Source organism: Synchiropus splendidus, chromosome 10, assembly GCF_027744825.2.
Source record: "Synchiropus splendidus isolate RoL2022-P1 chromosome 10, RoL_Sspl_1.0, whole genome shotgun sequence".
NCBI classification, from domain to species: domain Eukaryota; kingdom Metazoa; phylum Chordata; class Actinopteri; order Syngnathiformes; family Callionymidae; genus Synchiropus; species Synchiropus splendidus.
In genome coordinates this window covers 7,224,108-7,237,865 of record NC_071343.1, presented here as the reverse complement: position 1 = coordinate 7,237,865, position 13,758 = coordinate 7,224,108, and the positions used below count along the sequence as shown (strand labels likewise).

Here is a 13,758-nt window from a genome sequence, read left to right as displayed (position 1 = left end):
GCTAGAGTTCCAATCATGTTCATGATACCCCAAAGCTGAGAGTAGTTAGTGGAGAACAAAGCCAGGCTGCAGTCTGACTGTCTTCCTCATCTCACGCTGAGGTCAGAAACGATTTTATTCTGACTCCTAAAGGATGGTGTTGAGGGATGAGATCTGAGGAGATACATTCTGAGAGACAGACAAGACGGCATAAGGTTGTGAAGGTGTCAGATAAAGATAGGAAAAGGTTTGGAAGATGATGTTATCGGAAGTTGTCATATTTTTGCCAACAAATTCCAAGATGCAGTAATATATATATATATATATATATATATATATATAAAGTGAAGGAAATGTGCAAGTTAAAAAAGCTAAAAAAAAAAAGTTAAAGGGATCATTCACTGTTGCAAGTAGCTTTATATATTGGGAGGATAATTATGGAACATGTCAATATAAGATGTAGAGACACTTTATTAAAAGCTGCTTTTAAATATCTTTTTTTAAACATCTTTTTTCCACAATCATTTTCGTGCAAGTTTTTCGTCAAGAGTTGACTTGATGAGCTGACCACATAGATACAGGCAAAGGGCCGCATGTGGCTAGTGATGGGCTGATGAGGTTTCATGAAACAGTGACCTCACTTTCCGACGTCAGAAGGTGGCGCTCTCAGTTAAAAAATGATGAGCGGTTTCAGAAAAAATGGTTGTTCAAATCCAAAGATTTTATAGCAGAGGGCGTCATCTAGTGGCCTCTGAGAATTAGCACACTGTTTCATGAAACCTCATCAGCCCACTACATATGGCCCCTGGTCAGCACTGCCCACCTCCGCTCTGGATGATGTGGGTGTGTGAGGTGTAATGTAAACAGTGTAGAATGGAAAGTGTGATGTTTGTATATAATTCAGAGGTCAACTCAGCCAGTCTGTATATGCACCATCAGGTCATCGACTGGTACACTGGCCCTTCCCACACCTTTTATTTCAGTTCGACTGAAGGTTTTTCCTGGGTTTCTTCACATCTTTAGACATGCATTTTTATTTGTGAGACTGCGGCAAACTCATCAGTCCTCGCTGAAGAATGATTTTAGTGCTCATATTTGATCAGAGCCACCATCTGCTGCTTAATGATGAATTCGTATTTTCCAGATTCTCTGTGATTAGAACTACAGCTGGAACTCATCAATGTTAGATTTCGCCAATCATTTCACCCCGTTCTTCGTAGAATATATGCAGCATATCCAGCATTTAATATTTTGAATAATAACCAACATCTATTGTCTCTATAGTCACTGGATAAAATACACGCAGGGCAATAATAATAGTGAAAAACTACTGATGTAGCAGACTTTCTTTCATCTTTGAATCAGCTGTGGTTTTCTTTCTTTTTTTGCCTTTTGCATTTTTCATCCGAGGTTGCCAGATCAAGTCAGCCTCCTCTACCTATCATCCTCCCTCACAACCCATCCTCACTCCTATGGAGTAATATATTGACGCTGGGAAAGTGGACTTTTGCGCCCTACACTGACAACAAAGGCAGCCGTCCGCATTGAATGTTGACACATGCACATAGCCGTTTCTATGGATTAAACGTTTTCCTTCCTGTGTAGTGTTCCCGGCGGGGGGTGTGGATTACGGGGCGTGTCACACGTGCATGCCTGGGTTTGAGGGTGGGCATTGGGAGAGAAAAAAATGTTTGACTTCCTGTACAGCTTTCCAAGCCGGGTGATGGATCGCGAGGGATGGGGCGACGTACGGAGGCTCTCTTTCCTGGAAGACACTTTAAATAGCAAGTGACCTGTTGTTACATGCAGAATGAATGGAGCACTGACGCGGTAGGCAGAACATCTGCGTTTATTGAAAAACGAATGCGACAACAAAGGCTGCCATCGCCGTAAGTAGCGGACGCAAAAGTCCACTTTCCCAGTGTCAATATACGCCATGGCAGTGAGGATGTTATTCACTGCAACCCTGAACCTCACTTGTCCTTTGATCTGGTGCACCATTTGTAATTGTTTATTTATCACAGTACAACCATAAACATGCTGTTAGATTGTAGCAGGGTTCATTTACTTTTAAAAAATTAAGTTTATTGATTATGTCTTTAACACCTGCTACAATTACATTGTACTGTGGGGGAGATTATGTAGTTATTATAGCTACTGTATAGATAATTGATTGATGGTTTGAATCATATTTTCGTAATGCCTTTCCTCCCTTCGATTTTCTGCCTTGCTGGTCTTTGTAGTTCCTGCAGTGAATAAGTCACGCCTCAACATAGCTGCCCCCCTAATCTTTACCATGACGCCGCCTGGAGCTCCGCGCAGACAGATAGCGTGAGGATGTTAAAAGCTCCGTGTAGCATTTGTTTATGTGCGGCACATGCACCGCACATGTGTGCGCTGGAGAGAAGAGGTTGTAGGAGGCTCTTGAAAGGCACGCACGCCTCCGAATGTGCGCGGCCAATTGGTGTGGGTGTACGTGTGTGAACACCAGGGCGAACACACGGATGAAGGATAAGAACAAGAAATGGGATTTTTGACTGCAGTTGGGCTGATTTATCTACCCACATCGTGACTCATCATTTGTCAACCGTATAGTTTACATTTCAAAGGAGTTCCTTAACGAAATGAGAGATCAAGAGAGAATGGTGAAATGAGAGCATGAAAGCCAGGAGACTAAAGAAATGACAAACAAAAACTCGGGTATTGACTTGTGGGCCGTTTGCCACTACTCATGGGAGATTTAGGGCTTTAATAATCTGTTGTTTTTTTGTTTTATTTTCATGTTTGGGGCCTCAACATATCGTGTTGCTATTGGCAAAACGGGAGCGAAGCAGTGAGGACTACCCAGTTAACATGTATGACCTTGTTATGCATGCTTGTTTTACAGCGGCGAGCGTGGGAGGAGTGTTTGGGCGAGTGCCTTCAGCAACTCCTTTCTACTGAGTCAAATATGAATGTGTCACTGATGGTGATGTTTACAATGGCAGCAGTCAAATTCATAGACTAAATTTCTACTTGTTGGTGGCATTATTAATAGAAGCTATATTTGGTGACAGCTGCGTGTCGCGTGCTAACGCTGTTTTCAAGCCATTAAAATGTTGTTCATGAATTGGCTGGACCATGAAGTTGTTCCACATGACGCATTTGCTTATATATGCCTAAACATTCCGATCAAACAGATATATGAACAAGTGCGCATTTGTTATATATAAAATGTGCATTTTATCTGCAGTTGTTTTTGTCATGAGGCGGATGTGTGAAGTCCTCTGCCTTTCATTTAGCTATGATCATCTCCAGTGGCTCGTAAACAGGAATAAGAACAGAAATTTAGATGTTTTTATTATGTCTTTCCAACCTCGTACTTATCTCTTTATCCACAATATTTGGATAATTATAAGGATTTCATCTGAATGTTACATTAATGACAGCATTTCACACATAAACTCAAGGCTTGGGGGCCAAATACAGCCTGTCAAATCATTTTATGTGGCCCTTTCATAAATTTTCAAGCAAAATTGTCTCAGAAAATTACAATACAACTTCACAAAAAAACTAGATCAACCCCACCTTATGTCGTGAACCACGTAGTCCAAACTTTTATTGTAAGTCACAGTCATCTGGAAACTTCCAAAACAACACTATCACTCTTCCCAACTCATGTTGTGTTTCTATGGAGTGAAATGTTTCCGCCCCTGTGGCAGTGCACGGCATTGTATAAGAGCAGTTAGGATTCAGATGCAAAGAGAGGTGACGATTGCAAGCTGTTATTTATCGCTATGTCACGTATTAGTTGGTATGTAGAGTATATATACATCTTCTCATGATAAAGTACTTCACATCATTGAAAGATCATAACCCTTAGGTGCGCCATCCAATGCCTTCACTCTTGAGCACTTTCTGTTTTTTTTATGTGACGGGCCCCAATGGCATCATTAGACACCACAGATCAAGATTCAATTGAAAATGTATCAACTAGTGCTCAGTCCATTCATGTTTTTTCAGGAAATACCAATCCCAACAGCGAGGATTTCCAAAAATAGCTTCAAGAAGAGTCTGTCTTGAGTCATGAAGCTGACCTGCTGGTGAACCACGGATGAAGCTAGACACAAATTCAGACAATCGTAAATGGCTCTTACTTGTACGCCGCCTTTCATGTTCATCCAGAAACGCTTTACACCAGTCACCCCCACAGTCATGCAATGATGCCAGTAGGCTGGGACGCAACACGCCATCTCGACTGTCAGAAGCAAAGCGCGGAGAAGTGTCTTGTTCAAGGATGCGATGACAGTAACACGCCAGGAGTTAGTTACTTTTCTCTCGCAGGCTGACCGCTCTACCATCCGAGACACTGACTGCATTCTGCTTACACACCAATTTCTTTTAATATAAATTTGATTTGGACCCTGTATTTAAAATGTTGCCCCCTGCGTGATCGAGTCTGACACCCTTGATTTAGTGCATGGAAGTGTCAGATTGTATTTGAGAGTGTTGAGCGAGAACAGTGTCGAAAAAAATATCCAGGAGATGATTCACTGATTTGACTCATGCTGCAGGTGGAATTCACAGGTTTAGTTACAAGTATTAGGCATGGTGGGCTCTGCGACTGTTATTATTCAGCAGTGTCACAGAGTTGCTCTCTGGTTTTCATCAATTTTAGCAACATTTTGATGAGTTTCTCGCTGGTTTCGAATAGAATCTATTTGGTGTCGACCATCATTTCTTTAGACTACATTCACTGAGCGACTCATCTCCACAGCAGCGGCGCAGGTACGTGTGATTTTCAAGGACGTTTATTTCACACGGCGGCGTGACTGTCAAAACTGCAAAAGAATCCGCAACATGATGTGGGAGTTCAGCGCAAGGTTAAACACAGTAGTGTCTTTGTTCAGAGTGAACACACACACACACACACATCTGGAGATAAAGGTATGTTTAATACATGAGGTCAGAGATGCTCAAGGACATACATGGTGGTTCACTGCAGATGTCTTTATTATTTCACCTTCCTCTGTCAAAGTTGTTTACGGCTTTGAATCTCGGTTGCTTTTGAACAGAGACGCTTCACTGGATGCAGATGAATATCTTGCAGAGGGATTTTTCCCGCCTGCCAGGAGGCTCATTTGCATTTGTGTTGTATATTATACTTGTACTGTACATTCAAATTTCATCATAAACAAAGTTCCACTTCATTTCTAGCCTTTCCATTTAATATGCCCGATTCATCTTTTCATGTTTCTTTTTGACTGATGAAGTTTGAGTTATATATTCTCAAAAAAAATAAAATAAAATAAATGCCACACATATTCTAGACTACAGGTTCTGATAGTGATGTCATACTGCCAAGGTTCATGTTGAAATAAATTCACATCATGTTGTCTTCATTATTCTAATTTAATTTGACTATTATAATGTAAAAAAAAAAAAAAAAAGTAAAAATATATATACTACATTATGACACTGCAGGTTGCATTATTATTTATCACATGGATATAAAAGTTATTGTCTGAAAATAAGAATTATATTGTAAATAAACTTGCAGATGCTTAACTATGCACCCTAACTAGCTATTTAAAAATAAATAAATAAATGTACCTGCAGTAGTTGTAAACTAGAGAGTGTGGCAATGAAATACAGTCCAATACAAAATAAATAGATTAATAAATCATTGTGCAATTGAAATGTATTCATATTTAAGTGCCAGGCCTTTTTTTAATTTTATTAATATTATTTTTAAATTTAGTTCAGATAAACTTTCATAATGACGGGAAATATTCTGCTTTATTTTTTGTTTTTTCTTTCTGTTTTATCTCTTCAAGTTCTATCTTGAAATCCTGGTCGGCTGTCTGCTACAATGTGGTCCCTTCTCAACCTTTCTTTATGTTTGAATTTTCTTTATTTTTCTTTATTTCGAACTTTGTACGCCTCATTATTTCTCCCTTCTCCCATCTTTTCCACCAAGCGCAGCCCCTCCCTCTAAGAGGTGGACTCCTGGCCAATAAAAATGGTGCCTTCTATGAAATCCTGACGGATCAATATTGACTCTTGTCAAACACACAGCCTTTTCCTATAAAGACCGGGGGAGGATATTGAGTTTCCTCTGTTTGAGAATCAAGGCAAAAATTATGTCTGAAAAATGTTTGAGGTGACAAACTGTGGAGCGCACAATGTCTGAAAATACCAAAGCCCATCCATTGAAGTTGGAATGACTCGTCTTTAGATTATTTTAGATTATATTAGATTAGAAAAATTTCAGTTCGCTTCATTTCATCTCAATGGTAAAGCCTGGTCACATTTTGTCAAGGACATTTTCATGTGGACCTGAAAGTTCCTCTTGAAGCCCCCTTATGCTAGGGATTATGACCCCTTAAATATAGGTAAAGAAGATGTATTTGGACATGTTCCGTGTACACCACAGTAGTATTATGGGCTGAATATCGTGGAGAACAAAACTCTTGCAACCTTTGAAACTGCTGATGTTGCAGAGTAGGCATCAAGGGTCAGTGGACCACAAACAAAGTCAAGGTTCAGTCATGCATGTGGGGCATAAAGGTAGTGGGTCAGTCTCATACACAAGCTCCTTGGTTGATGAAAGTGACAGTATCATGGCACAGCTCGGTTTAAGAATCGGGTTCATGATCGTAATGGATTTATCAATTCACCTGCTTCATGTGTCTGTATACCTGAAGATATTTTGCTTTGTGGTGATTGTTTTGCTGGTTTTTTGTATGCTACAGAGTCCTAGTTAATGTTAGCCATTTGCTTTGGATGGTGTACTGACTCGATAGAATAGAGTAGGGCAAGAGGTCTGGGCTCTCTGAGTGCTTTTTTATTTTATTTTATTTTTTTTCTCCATTGATTTTTTTTCTTTTCACTGCCATTATATATATATTGTAAGTGCCACTCATTTGATGTGCTTGAATATATGCTGCACGACTGTCACTCTGAGAAAATCACAGACCTTTCTTGTCGAAGAAAACGATGGTGACTGACTTGACATTATATTTAAATTATTATTCATGTTTGAAAATATGTTTTTCCCAGAGAAAAAAAAAAGGTTCCATCAAATTTGCATGTCAAACATACAGAAGCTGGTTTGAAAATATGCATTTTCTGCCAGCTATTTGAATTCAAGTATAAAAAAAAATTGCATTTCTGTTGTACAAAAATACAGTTTTTGCTGTTACATTTTCAATATTTCTTCCTGCGCTCCTTTCAGTGCGAGGGTCGACTCCAGGCCTTAACAGCTGTATAATAATGAGATGTTCTCAAGGACAGAAAGAGCGGTTTTCTCCAGCCTCCTGCTCTTCACATCCGCTCCTCACATGCGCTGCTGCGTCCCCTACAATCGGAGCTATAAGTGCATGCTCTCGCACAGCTTGTGTTGTTGAGTCCCTGCTGTTCAGCTCTGGTGCGGTCAAAATAGACCATACATCATGTCTCCTCTCACGAGTATCAATTGGTTTTGTCGCTCACTCTAATTGTGCGGTGACAGATCGACAGACTCATCCGATTCCCTGTGACTTGTACCATTAGTCTTCCATAGTAACTCAATTCCAGCAATCCAAATATTCAATAGATATACTGCATAGGGAAATTTGCCTTTCAAGATACGCACAAAAAAACTTGTTTTCCTAGATCACTGTGTGTAAACTCAAGTCTTTCCACACCAGGGAGCAGATGTGCGTTCGCATTTTAATCACCTCTAGGTGCAACACAAGCACTCTTGCGTGCATACACACAACTGCGAGCATGAGCTCTCATCGCAGGCCTTCATGTTCTTTTTGGAGGAGACCATCGAGAGAGGACATCTGTGTTTGTTGTCAGATGCGTTCACAGTTAATCTTCGCAGCAACCAAGAGCTTCTTGCTGTGATGGTTTTTTAAAATCTCAACTGTTTCAGTCCGACCACAGGCTGTCATGAAAACTCGTCCAATATTGGCCCTTCACAAATCCGACCATTCTGCTTGTTCTTTAAACACTTGTGGTTGTTTACTGTTCTGGCAGGAAGTCCACTGTTGCCATAGCGAATGGTAAAGATAACAGTATGTCATGGCAGATGGCTGTTATCACTTTACCTTGTTTTATCTTTGGGCCGGCGAGGGTTTGGCGTGAGAGATAAAGGCGGTGCGCCGCCACACTCTGATGGCTCTGATTGTTCAAGCAGATTACACACATGAGCGGCTTCAGATTTTCGGGAACCCTGATTCCCACTTGAAGTACCAGACTCCTGCCTCTTCTTACAGCATTACATGCAATACTGAAAAAGGACGGACAGTTTAATCGACTTATGCTGCTGTCTGAAGACCTGGGTCTGACCCGTGGCCTCCTCCAAGTCAGACACGCCTGGACTCACTCCCCAAAGTGGAGTCTCAGGCCTCGACGGCCACTTGCTTGTAGAGGTGCAATGGTTACAATGTGAATCTCTACCAGTCATCTGAACACAGTTGTGAGCAGTTAAGTTTCCTTTAAGGGCCTGTTGTGAGGGCCAAAAAAAACGGATGGAATAGTCAAAAGCGTGCGATAACATTAAAAGAAATATCATATATGAAATATAATGAAATTTATTGTTATTATTATATGCACTTTTATTACAAGCTTCAGAGTATTAATAAAGAGATATGGGGAGATCTTTTTTAAGTGGTGTATAGATTGGTCACAAAACATAATAAAGGTTTCACTTTATTACAACAGCATTTTCTGTATATTTCATTTATTTTGAGTCATTATTTGAGCATTAAAATTGACATTTTATTCAATTAAAACTTCATTGTGATTTGTTATTGCTTTGGGGAAGAAAAACAGACAAATGAAATGGGGAAAAAATGAAGACCCTAATATAAAACTAATGAGTTGTACTTTGAATTCTAATAGTAATGGATGGTGGGGAAAGAAAAGGTACAGTTGCTTTTGTAGTTTTGCCCCTGGGTCACACTTTGCCCAAGACTGCCTTGACATCAACTTTGTCGTAGTGAGTGAATAAGGACTTAAACTGAATTTCGTCGACATGAAACATGACCATACTTAAATATGCTTTTTTAAATTCATGACTTATTTTCCTTCTGTCAAAACACAAAAGACAAAGACAGAAACAGAAGCCAGGACAACAAAATACAGCAGCGAACAACCTCACAAATGTCGAACAACATACTCCATTTATTCTGCAGATATGGCATGAAAAAGTATTTCCACAGACAGGTGGCAAGACTAAGCCATGCTTTGCTTGCTGTGCTAAATGCAGTGCATATTCAATTTCCTTTTGCTGGTTCCCTTCCTAAGTTGTAGAAGCTCCTCAGATGCTGCTGTTACTCAGTGACACACACAGCTAGCATTGTGTGTGTCACTGAAGACCACCACCAAGATATTATCGAGACTGGAGAGTACCGAGGCAGAGACAAGGCCAAGATGTTTGGAGGTCAAGGTCGAGGCAAGACAGTGTATAGAAGGAGTCTCAAACTGACCCACAAATGAGCCAAAGTGGGTGCAGAGTCCACCCAGTGGCCGAGATAAAAAAAAAAAAAACGTGTTCTTGAGACCAGTCGCGAGTACTACAACGCTACTCCAAAAGTTTAGCCCCCATTCGTGCAGCATTCTGAATACGTGACATGATTTGTTGGAGATGTAAAGTGGATATTACATGTTTTAGAACAATTGCTTAAGCGTCACCTGCTACTGTTGTTCTCTTAAGTAACCCGAGAAAAATTGCGTGAAAAGTGAATAAACTTGAAACTTTTTTTTTTCACCGTGGACAAACCTATACACAAAATAGCCAATCGTAGCGTTGAGAGATTTATTTTACTATATTTGCATTCAGTCAATCTCACTGAGTTCCAGCAGCAGGGGAGCGGGAAAGGTTATATTAACTGTGACTCACAGGTGGTGGGAGGGGGGGGTGTATGAAAATAGCAAATTGACTGCGGACACCAATTAGTTTAAGGATTGCTATCAACTATTGAGCGACACACTGTGGTGCCACTTTTAAGAAGCTAGCGCTTTAATCAACGCGCAATTTAAATGCCATGCTTTGAACTGTGAACCAGCTTTGGTTATGAAAAAGACAACACAATAACAAGAAAGCGGCACTTGTTTTGCCTTCATCGCGGGAAGGGCCTTGTCAGTGTTCAGGAAAATCAAATGTGGCCTTGATAACAAGCACAAGCTGAAGCACAAACACAAAATTAAAAATATTCTATTAACTGACATGAGATATGCCCCGTCTGATACTGTGTGATGTACACAACACCTCACGCCACGTTGCGTTGTTGAAGTTCTCCTTCGTGAGATCAATAAAGGCTATCTATCTTATATATATATATATATATATATATATATATATATATATATATATATATATATATATATATATATATATATAAAGTATTTCCAATATATATATACATTTTTTTTTTTTTTAATTAATTTATTTTTTATTTATTAAATTTTTTTCTTGAGTTACTGAAGAGAAGAACAGTAGCAGGTGACGCTTAAGCAATCGTTCTAAAACATGTAATATCCACTTTACATCTCCAGCAAATCATATCACGTCAGCTCTTATTCAGAATGCTGCACGAATGTCAGCAGCTAAACTTTTAGAGTAGCGGTGTAGTACTTGAGACTGGTCTCATGAACACGTTTTTTTTTACGACTTTTTTTGTCTGCCCTGGACTGGGTGGACTCTGGACCCACTGCTGCTCATTTGTGGATCAGTTTGAGACTCCTTCTATGAACCTCGACCTCCAAACATCTTGGCCTTGTCTCTGCCTCGATACTCTCCAGTCTCTATAATATCTTGGTCTCCTTTGGTGGTGGTCTAAACTACAATACTAGCTGTAAGTAGCATCTCAGGGACTGTATATATATATATATATATATATATATATATATATATATATATATATAGAGAGAGAGAGAGAGAGAGAGAGAGAGAGAGAGAGAGAGAGAGAGAGAGAGAGAAAATAACTATATATATATATATATATAGTTATTTTCTTCACCATCAAACAAGGAATGTTTTGATCCTGTTCCAGGTCAATGATACAGATCTTTAGTGATTGGTTTTATTCTTCCAATTCATAATCTAATACATCATGAAAAACAAACCACATAAAAAAACAGCAACAACACTGGCACACACTATAAATACACACAAGTGTTATCCCACTATCTGAGGTGTTGGATATACTGCAAACATTTGCCACTGGTGGTGTCAAAAGCCTAGCGTTGTCATCTGTTCGGAACATATGATCAATGCGACATTTAACTGATACTGTCCCCCCTTAAAACCTCATTTAATACATTTCTTCTTCAAGTTTTGCAGAACTAGAGGGTTGACGTCACTGAGAAGCATCAAAACCACTGTTTTCTTTGAAGACCACTGACTAAGACGGCGTCACAAAGAGAAGTATAATTTATTTTTAGTCTGGAGATTGATGGCGGTAGCTTAGTCATCTTGTTCTCACGTCATATAGTGAATATGACTCATTTCTCAGTTGAGAAAAAAATTGCATAACTGGCCTCCAATATAATTATGTGTGACGCTGAAATATATTTTCCTTGTTAATGGTCCTATGGCTCATTTTTGGTCAGAGTTTATATGTCATTCAAACTAAGTTTTGTGTCAGTGAAGCTCTCGGGAAATATTCATGATATTCTCAGTTGGTTCCGATCAACGTTCCAATATTCTAGGTTGGGCTGATGAGGCTTCATGACTTAAAGAGGTAGCTCCTGCTCCACTTCCATTAACAGAACAACTTCCATGTGACTTGGGTGTAAACGTGTGTTTTATGGTTGCTGAATAAGATTGTAAGCAGCATGTGCTTGGTGGGACATCACTGTTGGTTTAGTGCTTAGGATTCAGCGCTTCTATAGCTGCAGCCTGGGTTTGATTCCAGTTGGATATTTTCCTTTTTGCCATGAGACAACAAAAGCAATGTTGTGTGTCAATATCATTCTTGAGTCATTGAATCCTCAAGGATTTTTTGGGGTGTTTTTCAAACATAAACTCTTTGCCAAAGTCTTGAATTCAACATGATTCAGTACACCAGAATTCCCATTTGACTTTGTGCGTCATTACATTTAAACTCGGGCTGCAAGGTTAATCACTCCCGCTTGGTGTCGAGCAAATCTGTTGCTGCTAATGTAACCTGTTTTTAAGGGCTAGAGCTCTCGTTTTCTTATTAAGCTCTCCTGAAAAGTCTCCTCCTGGAACTCTAATGATAGCCGCAAAGCTTTGCAATTGACTCACCGGCAGTCTCAGAATGATGTTTCAAACAGAACAAATCAATATCCTTGCAAGTTTGTGGACAGAGCCTGAGCCAATAATACATTTCTGGTTCACAAAGTTCATGTTTATAAGCTCCGGGACGTTTCACCTGTGTTTAAATAAGACAGTGGGATTCTCACATAAAAGTAGGGAAAAAACAACCACCTTTTGCAAGCGTTTAAAGTCATTGTCAGCTCCAATAAACAGGGTGAAACATAACCGTATGCACAATGTGCCAAAGAGAAAATGCAAGCTCTGTTGAACATTGAAATAAAATGTGACGCATTCAGCAGGTTTGAGACACCATTTCTTCTCATATTTCATTGACTTGGAGCTACATCACTTTTTGGACTTCAGAATACTAATCTCATCTCCAATATCTACTGTTCCAAAATAATAAAATCCCTACTGAGTATAATTCTGAGCCAGCAGTGTGTGTCTTAAGCTCTTGCAGGCCACAAAAAAATGACATGGTGGACCAGATTTGGGGCCCTGGGACTTGAGCTTGACCTGGGTCTTGTTGACTACCACGAGTTGAGACGTTCAAAAATCCAAATAAAAAGTGGAACGCCAATTCTGAAACAATATAAATGGAAAGACTTGCCACATCTTCCCAATCGGTAATGGTTTAACCTTAGAATTTAATGACAACAATGACATCCATTTGTTGTATCGACGTGAATAGAACTGTAAGGGAACTTCAAGTGATGGTTCTGACAATTTTCTCAGAAGAATTCTCCTTTCATCCGTCAGCATTGGCTTGTTTTGTCTGCTGTTTGAGTGGAAGGCAGTTCACCTTCACATCTGCACCGTGTTTTGACAGAGTCTCAGAGACGCAGTCTACAGTGTGACGTGAATACAAATGTGATGTGTAAAAAGACATCACTGTCACGGCTTGACGTTGACTGATGATTTGAGCGTTGCAACGGCGATTATCTCTGAATCAAATGCGTGCACGTGATTTCCTTCCATTTTTTTTAGACCCTTCGAGAGTCAACACATGCTAATCATCAGCTCTCCGCAACCAATGGCAGGTGGTGTGTGATAAATAACCAAGTGGGCTCTAGCAGAAAAACAAGCTGGAGAAAATGCAGTTTGAAAAAGTACAGTTGTAGTGCCAAAATGTGGATGTGAAAACCCTAGCAACAATTGTTTTATGGTCCAATCCCCCTTTAACTTTGACTTGTTTCATTTCCCATCATGGGTCTCCACATCAAACCTGACTTCCTAGTCACACCTGTCTTCTTCATGTCGTCCTTTACCGCCCCTTGTTTATTGTCTTCCTCTTCTCCTTTGTCAAGTCATTTCTTTACAATGTAGCGACACATATTCCTTCATATATTGCCAACCTGGGTAGCAATTCCGTGGGCTTTCTTTTCGGGCTCCCACTCTGTGAATGCTGCTATTTGCCTCCGATTGCTGCATCAAAACAAACATTGCAGCTCACAAATGTTATGCAATCGCATCGCCCTAAGCTGTTTGCCAGTTTTCGTGGGCAGCCATTGATGCTAACTGAGGTG

General features: G+C 39.9%; 1 protein-coding gene across 14 annotated transcripts in view; it reads left to right on the top strand.

Annotated features, from left to right (window-relative positions):
* The window catches only part of stxbp5l (syntaxin binding protein 5L), a 96,117-nt gene that overhangs the window by 30,566 nt on the left and 51,793 nt on the right, over nt 1-13,758 (top strand). The window lies entirely within an intron of this gene.